Here is a 12055-nt window from a genome sequence, read left to right as displayed (position 1 = left end):
GAAATGACTACGTAGCCCCAGACGCCAGGACAGTCACTACTATAAAGACTACGGAACGTGGGCGACCTAGGGGAGGGGATTGTTAGAAGAGGTACGCTCACCCCTGGAAGAGACAAAGAAGAAGTGGGAGGAAAAACTAAGCAGGGAGATAGCGGAAGGATTCTGGATCGAAGTACTGCACAGGGCAAATCTCACCTCCACATGCTGAGGGCTGAACCTAACAAAACTGAAGGTGATGCACAGGGCGCTCCTAACGAAAACATGAATGAGCGGGTTCTTCCTCGAAGTGCAGGACAAATGCACTTTGCACGGGGGAGGCCCGGCCAACCACATTCACATGCTCTGGGCATGCCCCTGACTTGCCCCTGGACGTCCTTTTTTAAGGCCGTGTCCAGGATTATGGGAACGAGAGTGGAGCCTCATGCACCAGTGGTGTTCTTTGGGGTGTCAGAGCAGCTGGAGTTATTCATGTGGAGAAGAGCTGATGCCGTAGCCTTTGCCTCCCTGATCACCCATCTGACACTCTTGCTCGGCTTGTGATGGGCAGCACCACCCAAGACTGCAGACGGGCTAGCCGACCTGGCAGAATTTCTCTGATAAAGAGAAGATAAAGTCCGCCATTCAGTTCGGAAGAAGGCTTTCACAGGATGTGGAAGCTGCTCACAAACTTGTTTTAAGACTTGTTCATACCCAGCCATCAATAAAGCAACCAATAAACGGGGAGGACACAGAGCAAGTTACGGAACAAAGAAGAGAAAGAAAGGGGAGAGTTTGGGGGAAGGGAGGGGCAAATGCACCCAAGAGGAGCACTGGGGATCAGCAGAAAGGAGAAAAACTGCAAGAGACCGGTTTTCCACATTGTACATAAACCACTGTCAATATGTGTTTTGGCTAAGTCTGGCAATGTAAAGTCTGCAAGAGAAGTATATTCGTTTAGGGGGACTTTTGATACATTCATTGGTTGGAACTTCTTTTGCTGTTTAATGTGTCAGTTTTGTGAATTTTTGATATGAAATGTAAAATGCTGAATAAAAATATTTTACAAAAAATATATATTATTTTGGGCAGCACGGCGGCAGAGTGGTTAGCACTGCTGCCTCTGGGCCGGAGAATCGCCGCAGGGGCCTCTCCGATCGGAGTGGCGAGATTCCTGCCCCCGCCACTTTCGGGTGGCGGAGAATCTCTGCTATGGCGGGGGCGGGATTTTAGGCGCCCCCAGGTGATTCTCCGACCCTGCTGGGGGTCGGAGAATTTTGCCCCTGGGTTCAATTCTGGCCTTGGGTGACTGTCTGTGTGGAGTTTGCATGTTCTCCCTGTGTCTGCATGTGTTTCTTCCGGTTTCCTCCCACAATCCAAAGATGTGCAGGTTTAGGTGGATTGGCCATGATAAATTGCCCCTAAGCGTCCAAAAGGTTAAGTGAGGTTACTGGATTACGCGGATAGGGTGGTGGCATAGACTTAGTTGGGGTGCTCTTTTGGAGGGTTGGCGCAGACTCGATGGGCTGAATGGCCTCCTTCTGCACTGTAAGGATTTATGATTCTATGATTAGTGTTGGAGAAAGAGAGAAGATGTCCTGGAGCAGTGAAGTAAGAATCCATTGAATTGGAGTTCGGAAATATTAGCGGCACTTTTCAACTGCCAGACATGTCCTATTCACCAGCTGGTGGGAATGAAAAAGGAGTAAATTGGTGAGAAAGTGAAAGGAAGGTGCAAGGACCACTGAATAGTGATAATGGGGGATGTTAATTATCCTCACATTGATAGGATAGCAACAATGATAAAGGGCAAAGAGTGCGAAGACATTTTGGAACCTGTTCCAGAGATTTTTTTATTGGTGCATTTCCAACTTGATGTGGGAGGGAGAAAGCACTGCTTGACCTGGTTCTGAGAATGAGGTGGATTAACTTCTCCAAAAGCGTAGGTTCAGTTCCTGTACCAGCTGAGGTTATTCATGAAGGCCTCACCTTCTCAACCACGCCTCTTGCCTGAGGTGTGACCCTCAGGTTCAATCACCACCAGTCAGCTCTCTCTCAAAAAAAATGGTCCTCAGGACAATGGTGACTTTCACTTCCACTTCACTGAGAGAACAGTGACCATAATATCATAGGGTTTAAATTAGAAGTGGGAAATTACTAGAGGCAGTCTATAATAAAAGTAATTGGAGGAGGGACAATTTTAGTGGGTTGTGAACAAACCGGTCCTGTAGTAAATTAGAATAGAAGATTGAGGGGCAAAATTGTTGACGGGCAACTTTACTGAGGAGATGGCTTGGGCACAGCCAAGGTGCATTCCCAAAGGAGGAAAGCTAGAGCAATGAAAGCCAGATCTCCGTCGATGACAGAAGTGATGCCGAGCATTTACACGGTTAACAGAAAGGGCATGGAAGTGGGACTAGCTGAATTTCTCTTGCAGCGAGCTTGCGCAGACTCAACGGGCCAAATGTTCTCGTGCAACCAAGTTGACACTACAACCAAGAAAGCACAAGTACGCCTATACGTCCTCAAGAAACTAAGGAAATTCGACATGTCCACATTGACTCTTACCAATTTTTACAGATGCAGCATGTCTGGCTGCATCATAGCCTGCCATGGCAACTGCTCATTCAAAGACTGTAAGAAACTACAGAGAGTCGTGCACACAGCCCAGTTCATCATGCCACTCGTCTCTCATCCATTTACTCTGTCTACACCTCCCACTTCCTTGGGAAAGGGGACAGCATAATCAAAGACCTCTCCCATCCAGGTTATTCTCTCTTCCATTGGGCAGGAGATCCAAAAGACTGAGAACACGCAAGAACAGATTCAAAACAGCTGCTTCCCTGCTGTTACCAGACTCCTGAATGACCCTCTTCTGGCCTGAACTGACCTCTCAACACATCATCTCTACTGAGTAGTACTACACTTCATATGCTTCACCCAACGTCTGTGTCTATGTATTTACATTGTGTATCTATCGTATGTCCTGTGTTTTTTCATGTATGGAATGATCTGTCTGGACTGTATGCAGAACAATACTTTTCACTGTACCTCGGTACACGTGACAATAAATCCAAATCCAATCCTGTGCTGTAACCATTCTATGATTTAAGTACAGGTAAACAGAGTTCTTTTACCCAATTTATTAAATATCCGATGTATGATTCTGGAACTGCAGACTAGCTTGAATGAGAGTTAATAATAATAATCTTTATCAGTCTCACAAGTAAGCTTATATTAACGCTGCAACAAAGTTACTGTGAAAATCCCCCAGTCACCACACTACAGCTCCTGTTTGGGTACGCAGAGGGAGAATTCAGAATGTCCAATTCACCTAACAAACACGTCTTTCGGGACTTGTGCGGGGAAAACGGAGCACCCAGAGGAAACTCACAAAGACATGGGGCGAACGTGCAGACTCCGCACAGACAGTGACCCAAGCCAGAAATCGAACCCGGGTCCCTGTGCTGTGAAGCAACCACTGTGCTACCGTGCTAAATTAAAATAAAGCACTGTGCTAAATTCACTTAACTACAATTCTGATAGAATAATGGGCTGTCATGAAATTTATTCCTCAAAAAATCTATAAAATTCCCAGAGCATGATTCAATATGAATTGAGTTTGACTTATTCAGTCAACTGTAAATGAGCTTCCCTCTGGTTTCTCTCTATTAATAAAGACTCTTATTGTTAAACAACACATTTTCAGCCTCCCAATGAGCATTGCCATGGGAAAACAGTTGAAGTTCAGAAAATTCTGTTTCCATTCAGAAATAAATGTGAATTAAGCAAAATAAAAGTGAAAATCTAAATGTGAAAAATCTGAGAAGCTGCATTGCATCCTTACTGGAACATCTCAAAAGTGATGTTTCAAAACACACTGTCTTCAGGTTAGGTCTCTTTGTGATGCATTTCAACAGTTTTAATTGCAGAGGTGTTGTTCAAGAAAATATATTGATGATTTCAGAAAGTTTTTGTTCATGAAGTGAACAAATTTACTGAAAGCAAAGTGGAACACCAATTTGTAGTACCTTTTCACCTATTTCATGAGCAATTTCTTGACTAATGTTTCAAGTGGATTATCTTCTAATGTTCGTCCCCATTCTCTTGAAGGCCCTGACTCCTTGTATATGATTACACAGGAGCTGATGACGCTCGCTGCATTGTACAAATGGTTGCCTTTCATGGGTGAGTCTAGACATTAACTGCCAGCAGATTATTCAACCAAGCAGTGGGTCATAGCTGAGTCCAGTTCTGTGCTCAATGACATTCATATATGGCGCATTAAGATTTGTGATGTGCGCTCACTGACGTCACATTTCCAAGTACTTACACCAGTTGGCAGAAAAAACCTTTGTGCTTGAGAATAAAGAAGACTAATTGAGCATTCAAACTTTGCACTGCAATACTAAAGTGGTTGAGCGCTCATGTGGTAGCCATTTTTAAAAGATCTGGTTTAAATTGCAAGTTCATATGCCACTGTACCTTAAGTGTAATTGTGAGAACAAAGATTTCATTAAAAAACTGAGCCAAGTTGCAGAAATGATTCATAAATGTGGGGAAAGCTTTTGATTAAATCGCTGAAACTATCCATCAGCTTTTGTAAGTTGACCAGGTATGTATTTATGCTGAGGCATTGAATGAAAGTGAGATAATATTTGTCTTTCATGCGATACACAAAAATGGCAGCCAAACTAGAGGACTCTGGTTCTAATCTGGCTATAAAACCTCCTTTCACTGCTTGACTTGACATAATTTGGAACATTTACTATAGAATCTTTTTTTATGTATATAGTAATGGGACAGAACCTCCAATCTCTGGATGGCCGTATCCAAGAGATACCCCTGATAAGAACATAAGAACTAGGAGCAGGAGGCCATCGGGCCCTTTGAACCTGCTCCACCATTCAATGGGATCATGGCTGATCTTTTGAGGACTCAGCTCCACTTTCCCACCCGAACACCATAACACTTTATTCCTTTATTCTTCAAAAAACTATCCATCTTTACCTTGAAAACATTTAATGAAGGAGCCTCAACTGCTTCACTGGGCAGCGAATTCCATAGATTCACAACACATTGGGTGAAGAAGTTCCTCCTCAGCTCAATCCTAAAGAAGTTCCTCCTAAGCTCAGTCCTAAAGAAGTTCCTCCCAAGCTCAGTCCTAAGAAATTCCTTCTAAGCTCAGCCCTAAAGAAGTTCCTCCTAAGCTCAGTTCTAAAGAGGTTCCTCCAAAGCTCAATCCTAAGAAGTTCCTCCTGAGCTCAGTCTAAGAAGTTCCTCCGAAGCTCAGCCCTAAAGAAGTTCCTCCTAAGCTCAGTCCTAAGAAGTTCCTCCTAAACTCAGTCCTAAAATGTTCCTCCTAAACTCAGTCCTAAGAAGTTCCTCCTAAGCTCAATCCTAAAGAAGTTCCTCCTAAGCTCAGTCCTAAAAATGATGTACTTGAAGTCCCCATGCATTGGATGTGTGAGAATTGCCTGAGATTTGGACCGCCAATGGGCACCCCTGTATCTGGCACCCTGAATTGGAGTCGGAAATTTCAGATGGTTCCAACCTCTTAACCCAGGAAAGGTTCAAAGGATTAAAATCAGTTGTAACTCCTGGATAACTATACTATTCTCCACTGGATCCCGAGCCGACTCCCACGACCAAAGCGCCAACCTCAACCCGACCACCCGACTACTCATGCCTGACCCCCCTCGGTTCCCAGAACTACTACCCTGACCACCCCTCCCCAACCCGAAAATCACCCCGACACGCCAACTACCCCCTCCAACACCCCAACCATACCCCCTGATCACACAAATACTCACCCCCAACCAACTGTCCCCGAATCCCCCAGACACTACCCATCTACCCTCCATCCTTCACCAAATCCCCAACCGCCTCTGACACAGATTGCCCCTTAAGTCCCAACTACCCCCTGACCCCTCGTAATCACCCACTGAAATCTCAAGTACCTCTACCCCTCACAGACCTGCAACTCTAACACTTCACCCACCCACATGCTGCACTGCCCCCTCATCCAATTACCTGTTACACGTACCCCCTCACACACTTATCTGCCACCCTGTCCCCCTCACCTAATTACCTTACACACTTCTCTCCGTACCTTATCAATGTGGCTTAGGGACATTTAAACTCTCTACTTATTAGAATATTGCAGCTAGTGCTGTAAAAAAAAGGCGGGGTCGGGAGCTGGGAGGCTTCTCTTAAGATTTGCTGTGCTACTCTCTGTGAGGATTGTTGCCTGGGTTTAGGAGGATCTTCCATCAAAATACACCCCCATAAGACCCTAGGAAGGGAAGTCAGTAGTATTTTGCATGATCTGGGTCGGGAATATGGATTGCATAGACTGGAAATGGAATAGAAGGGAAAATAGACTGCATTGCCTGAAACTTTCTAGATTGAATCTCACCTCCCCCAACACTAGTACACAAACTTTGGGCAATACCTCACATTCTGAAATTGATTATTTTCAAAGCTCGGGACAAGAGTGCTTGTCGATTGAGTTTCCCCATTCTTCACTGTCATTCTCATATGATTGACTGTGGGCACCCAGCAATGCCGCAAGCTCAAAAAAAAACCCCCAAAATGTCAGATTGGAAGGAAATTTGATTTGTTATCCATTGTACAACAAAGTTGAATGCATACTCATCTATCTGGCAAGGAAACATGTTGACTCATTATTGGCAAGCTTTGTTGTAACCTTTACATTGTCTTGCACTGTATTTATTGCAAAGTAATTCTGTGGTGTTTGTAGTTTCTTTCATTCTTGTGCAACATATCTGACTGCCGACATCTTTTCATGAGTGTAGTCGCCAGTGTACACAGTCCCATCTTGGGTTTATGATCTGTGTAGAATTGTTAACATTTAGACGGAAATTTGAATAACCAGTTATACTGCGTGTGAAAAAGAACATTTTGTCAAAATACAGTATAATCCAGTTCCCCTTTTACTTCCTAATTCCACCAAGAGCTGACTTATACATTGAAATCTTAAGGGTTCATTTACTTCTGTTATGGGGATCAAACCAAGTATTCCACAGCTCTCCAAAATTCATTTGATTTCTCCTCGGTGTTCCAGCTATTTTCCAAGGGATGAGATTTTATGGAGATGCCCACTACACAAGAGGCACACTCACAAGACCAAAGCTGCAGCTATCTTTGCCAGTGGTATTACTGGATTTATAGGAATACCTGTAACTCGATCCCAGAAATGGCTTCCCCTTCCTCCTTCTCCAGGACAACGGAAACGTCTTAGCCTTCCCTCCAAGTAGAGCTGTTAATTAGCTATCTTTAACCACAACAACTTTTCAATTGAGAAGCAAAGGGAGGGTTTCAACACAACTGTTTACAATCTTGATACTGGTAGCATCTTTCAGGACACGTAAAATATTTTGATTGCGGACATAGCACCAGGTGAGATTGTCCTCAAATGTAAATATCAGTTACCTCCCTCAGTGACACAACTTGAGTTTTCCTTTTGATCCTTACTAATTACCACCCAGTGTTTACAGTCAGAGAAACATGCCATGGTGGAATTTGCACATTCTCCCCGTGTCAGTGTGGATCCCACCCCCACAACTCAAAGATGTGTAGGGTGGGTGAATTGACCATGCTAAATTGCACCTTAATTGAAAAAAATGAATTGGGTACTTTAAATGTTTTAAAATCTCTGCCAGGGACAAAATGATTCCTCTCATTTACCCAAAATTTCAAGATACAGCCCCAAACTATAACCCTCTAGCAAATCAAAAGATACAGCCCCAAAACATAATCATATAAACTTCACCATTGTAAGTGTACACAGTGATCCCAATGCTGAGTTAAAAGAGGCGCGTGGAAGTCACATCCCCAAAATTGGATATTTGCACCCTATGTTTAAAGCAGTTAAAGTAAAATCCCCTTGTGTCTGCACTTTAGAGCTAGGTTCCCTGCTTGGACTTCCTTTACTTCTTCAGTTTGTCCTGTATTTCTTTATTGCAACCTTAATTTAGATTAGTTTAAAACTGAGAGAATCTGAGGACAGTGTATTCACATGGAAGATAATTTTTTTAATGAAAAACATTTATTCAATTAGATTAAAAATTGAAGAATAGAGAAACTTTTCATAAAAATACCTTTTATCTCTTTGGCATGGATTGACTAAAACTGCTAAAAATGTCAGGGAACGCTGTACTCCTTTGAGCTCGATGTTTCATTAAGTGAACAGTTCACAATGGTGACACTGAGGGGAAAAACAGTGTTACATAATAAAATCATTTAGATATGAGTAATAACTTTATGTAAATATTAATCTCTTTCAATTTATTATAGATTGGAATGAAAAGTAAATTTATTTCTGCCTATCCTCCTTCATTTCTCTGCTTTTCATTCACTTCCTCTTTTTAACTTGTATCACATTTTTAACTAATACTTGCTTTATTCACTATTCCACTTCCTAAAAATTGCTGTTTTGATGATAGTGGTTTAAATTACATTCCTCTGTTGCTATTTCAAGAGTCATTGCCATATATAGTTTAATGACTTTAGCCCAGATTACATTTTGTGTGTTCACCTTCTAATTTAACCAACAGTAGTTCATAGACACGTCTCGTTTCATTTGTATTTTGTTTTATAATCTGTAGTTTCTAGGCCTTGCTACCTACATTTGAAGAGGGAGCCCACATTGGAAAATTGGTATTTGATTGGTTGTGTGCACTAGTTTCCATGGCACAGCTCTAAATATGGTTGCCTCATGGTCATAACTAGGTTGAGATTTGATGTGTTTCAGTTTCAATGGGCAAGTTGTTGAATCAAGTGCTTGGCAGTGTGATTCAGCCTGGATAGGATAACAATGAGAGCTAACTCTTGTAAAATCATAGCAGGGTGCCTGTAAAATGGGAGCAATGCTAGAACTGAGAAGGTTCAAGGGTTACCTCTGAGAGGTTTTCCAGATTCCGAAGGGTTATGATAAATGCTGATAGATAATTTTCATTGATTGAGGAGATGCTAATGAGTAGGTATTTAAGGTAATCACAAAAAAAATAAAGGGACTTTGAAAGATTCTTTACACGGTGGATGCTTAAGTCGTATAATTAGGGCCCATATTTTCTTTTCCAAGAGAAGTAAATGTTTAATTGTCAAATTAGCTGGACAGTAGTATTGGATTAAATATGGAGGACATCCAACAATACAAATTTGATCGTCTGATCACCTATTGTTACGATTTTGTTACACGGATATTTTCTGTATTGAGATATTTCAATTTAACTACAGTTGGATTAGCCTTCATGATAGATTATTTATGCTGGATCAAAAAGGTAGTACTTTGTTAAAGTATTCCTGTCTGAATGGAAGCTGAAGAGTTACTAGTTTTGGCTTTTGGTGGTATATAATTCAACTAAAATGAGTTGAGTTATTACAAGTGTTTAATGAGGTTAAATCATTAATTAATCTCCAATTGAACCTGTTGTGCAGGTCAATGCAGAAAGCATTTTGTCACTGTTTACTGCAGAATCATTTCACATATTACTTCAATTATGCGTCGTGGAGCACTTAACCTTCCCAAGACCCAGATACAAGTGGCATTGGCAGGATAGTTGGCCACTTTTCCAGTTTCGAATTGTAACAGCTTTGCTTTGAAGTAGGCATCCAGTTGTTTAATAATCAATAACTAGACGTCAAAAGAACAGTAAGGTGCATTCTTGAAAATAGGCCCATATGCCATTAGAACTCTGTGCATAATTTTTCTTTTAACATTAAACATCCTTGTCTCATTTTGGGTTGTTCCTTCCTGGCTTGTTGTCTCATTTTATTATGTGCATTTATTAAATATTTAAGACTTTTTGTGCGTTAAATTTGAGTTGTCAGAGAAATCAGAGAATAGTATTGACCTTGGGCAGTACCCAGCAACCCTGTTGACTGTAAGAGAGTGTAGCCATTAGTGAAGAGCGACACAAACTGCGACCATGTCCTCCAGCTCCAGGTTCACATTAATAAGTCATATAGAGGAGGTCTAGTGAAGTCTATGGAAAAGCACCTCAGAAAAAGGAAAGCAAATTAAGGGCAGCGGTGGAAGAAAGGCTTAAAATCCTAACCTAGTAACATTTTTAAACGGTGGTACACCATGCAACAGAGTGGAAGAAAACGATAATGTCAGGAAGCCAGCTATTCTTGTATTGGTGTCTCATAGATTTTCTGGACTTTTTCTGCAGTGAGATTGTTAGTGGATCAGAAACAAGTCAGCTGCCTGTCCTGGTAGGTGTGATTGATGAGAACCACCTGCGGAAACTTAAAGCACAGCAGGGGAAAAGGTACCCAGGCCAATTTTCTCCATACTATCCTAGGATCACTCAGGGCAGTTATTCTAGCCACACACACACACACACACACACACAATTTCCGAACTCACTGCAAATATATTATCAAACCTTGGATCTTAGGCATTCTGGAAGCTTCCTGTTTCTAAAGCAGGACATGGACTATATTTTTGGTTCCACTTTTGTTTGTTCTAATCTATTAATGAGCAAAGTAAGTGAAAAGATGATCTCAACTGCACTCCATGAAGTGTGAATTATTTTCTAATATGTTACTTACTTTAGGCACATCATACTCTTCCTCACCTTTTCTTAATTTACCTTTTTTCAATTCTGCTTTTGCACCTTTTAAAATAACATCCTTGTTGTACACTTGCCTCTTGATTCATTTTGTTCCATGGTTCCTAAGTTTTTAGAACTGAAAAGCATGTGACTTTTTAAAGCTCTTTTAATAAAGCACAGCAAGAACCCTTTGAGGCAGATCACAGGATTGCAGTCCCAGGCTCGATGCAGCCATAAACCAATTACAAGGTAGGATTTGCATATAATGTTACAGCTGAAATTACTGATATCAATTCTAACTGTAAAGACAGCATTAAATAAAGAGTTGTGTCGCTCTTAACTTCTCCAAAGGAGCCCTTTATTGGAAATCAAATCTAATATTAATTATTAAATTATTTTTTGTGCATTGAATTGACGGCAAAAGTGGCAGCCGTTCTGTAACAGAAAAAGTCAAGTTATGGTGATAAAATGGTGATGTTCCAGATGAGTAATTCTGAAACCTGCATTAATGATCACCATATCCACTGGGGAATTTAAATTCAGTTAATTGATTAAATCTGGAATTAATACTTAGTGTCATTAATAATGATTGCTTTACTCTCCTTACCCAGTCTGAATTGTTTGTGACTCCAGATCCAGACCAAAGTGATGAGCTCTTAACTGCCCGCTGAAATTATCCAGCAAGCCATTCAGTTGTATTCTAGAAGCTGGCAACCTAACCACCTTAGCACGGTCAATTAGGGATGGCAAAAAAAATGCTGGTCTTACCAATGATCTCCACATCCCTTGAATGAATGAATAAAGCACTGCTGAAGTGAACAACCAGCTGATTTACACCGAATTCTTGCTTGTTTGTCAGAATAAGGGTTACTCACCAAGCACCTGGATAGGTTTTCTGTATATTCAGTAGAACTTGGTATGGGGTTCCTTCAGCAGCATACGGTTAACTCACTGCATAGCTACCTGGAATGTATTTCGTCAGGCAGGTAAAGATTATTCACTGTGTAACACAAGAATTTATTTATAGCCAGCTGCTCTTATACTACAATTGTAGCATTGATGTGAGGCAGATTTGCATTCTAGCAATACTGAAGTTGTACTGTAAGCCTGGAGTTTATAATAAGAATCTTCGTCACAAGTAGGCTTACATTAATGCTGCAATGAAGTTACTGTGAAAAGCCCGCAGTCGCCACATTCCGGCGCCTGTTTGGGTACACAGAGATAGAATTCAGAATGTCCAAATTGCCTAATAGCATGTCTTTTGGGACTTGTGCGAGGAAACCGGAACACCCGGAGGAAACCCATGCAGACATGGGGAGAACGTGCAGACTCCACACAGACATTGACCCAAGCCGGGAATCGAACCTTGGATCCTGGCGATGTGAAGCAACAGTGATAACCACAGTGCTACAGTGTCACCCATTATCGGGAGCAAAATGGAATAAGAGGGTCCATGTGGCATGGTCAGGCTGACTGAATTACACTATAACTTTATG

At 41.6% G+C, this 12055-nt stretch overlaps 1 protein-coding gene across 6 annotated transcripts in view; it reads left to right on the top strand.

Moving 5' to 3' along the window:
• The window catches only part of LOC119971728 (synaptotagmin-7-like), an 883832-nt gene that overhangs the window by 486202 nt on the left and 385575 nt on the right, over positions 1-12055 (top strand). The window contains exon 1 of one of the 6 annotated variants that reach the window (XM_038807687.1): positions 10791-10808. The exons of the other annotated variants lie outside the window; for them this stretch is intronic. The gene's annotated coding sequence lies outside the window, so the exon portion shown is untranslated. Of the gene's footprint in view, positions 1-10790; positions 10809-12055 lie in introns of those variants that run through there. 6 annotated transcript variants of the gene reach the window in all.

This window comes from Scyliorhinus canicula, chromosome 9 (genome assembly GCF_902713615.1).
Source record: "Scyliorhinus canicula chromosome 9, sScyCan1.1, whole genome shotgun sequence".
Classification (NCBI taxonomy): domain Eukaryota; kingdom Metazoa; phylum Chordata; class Chondrichthyes; order Carcharhiniformes; family Scyliorhinidae; genus Scyliorhinus; species Scyliorhinus canicula.
Note: the sequence above shows the minus strand (reverse complement) of the source record. Positions and strands in the feature narration are given on the sequence as shown.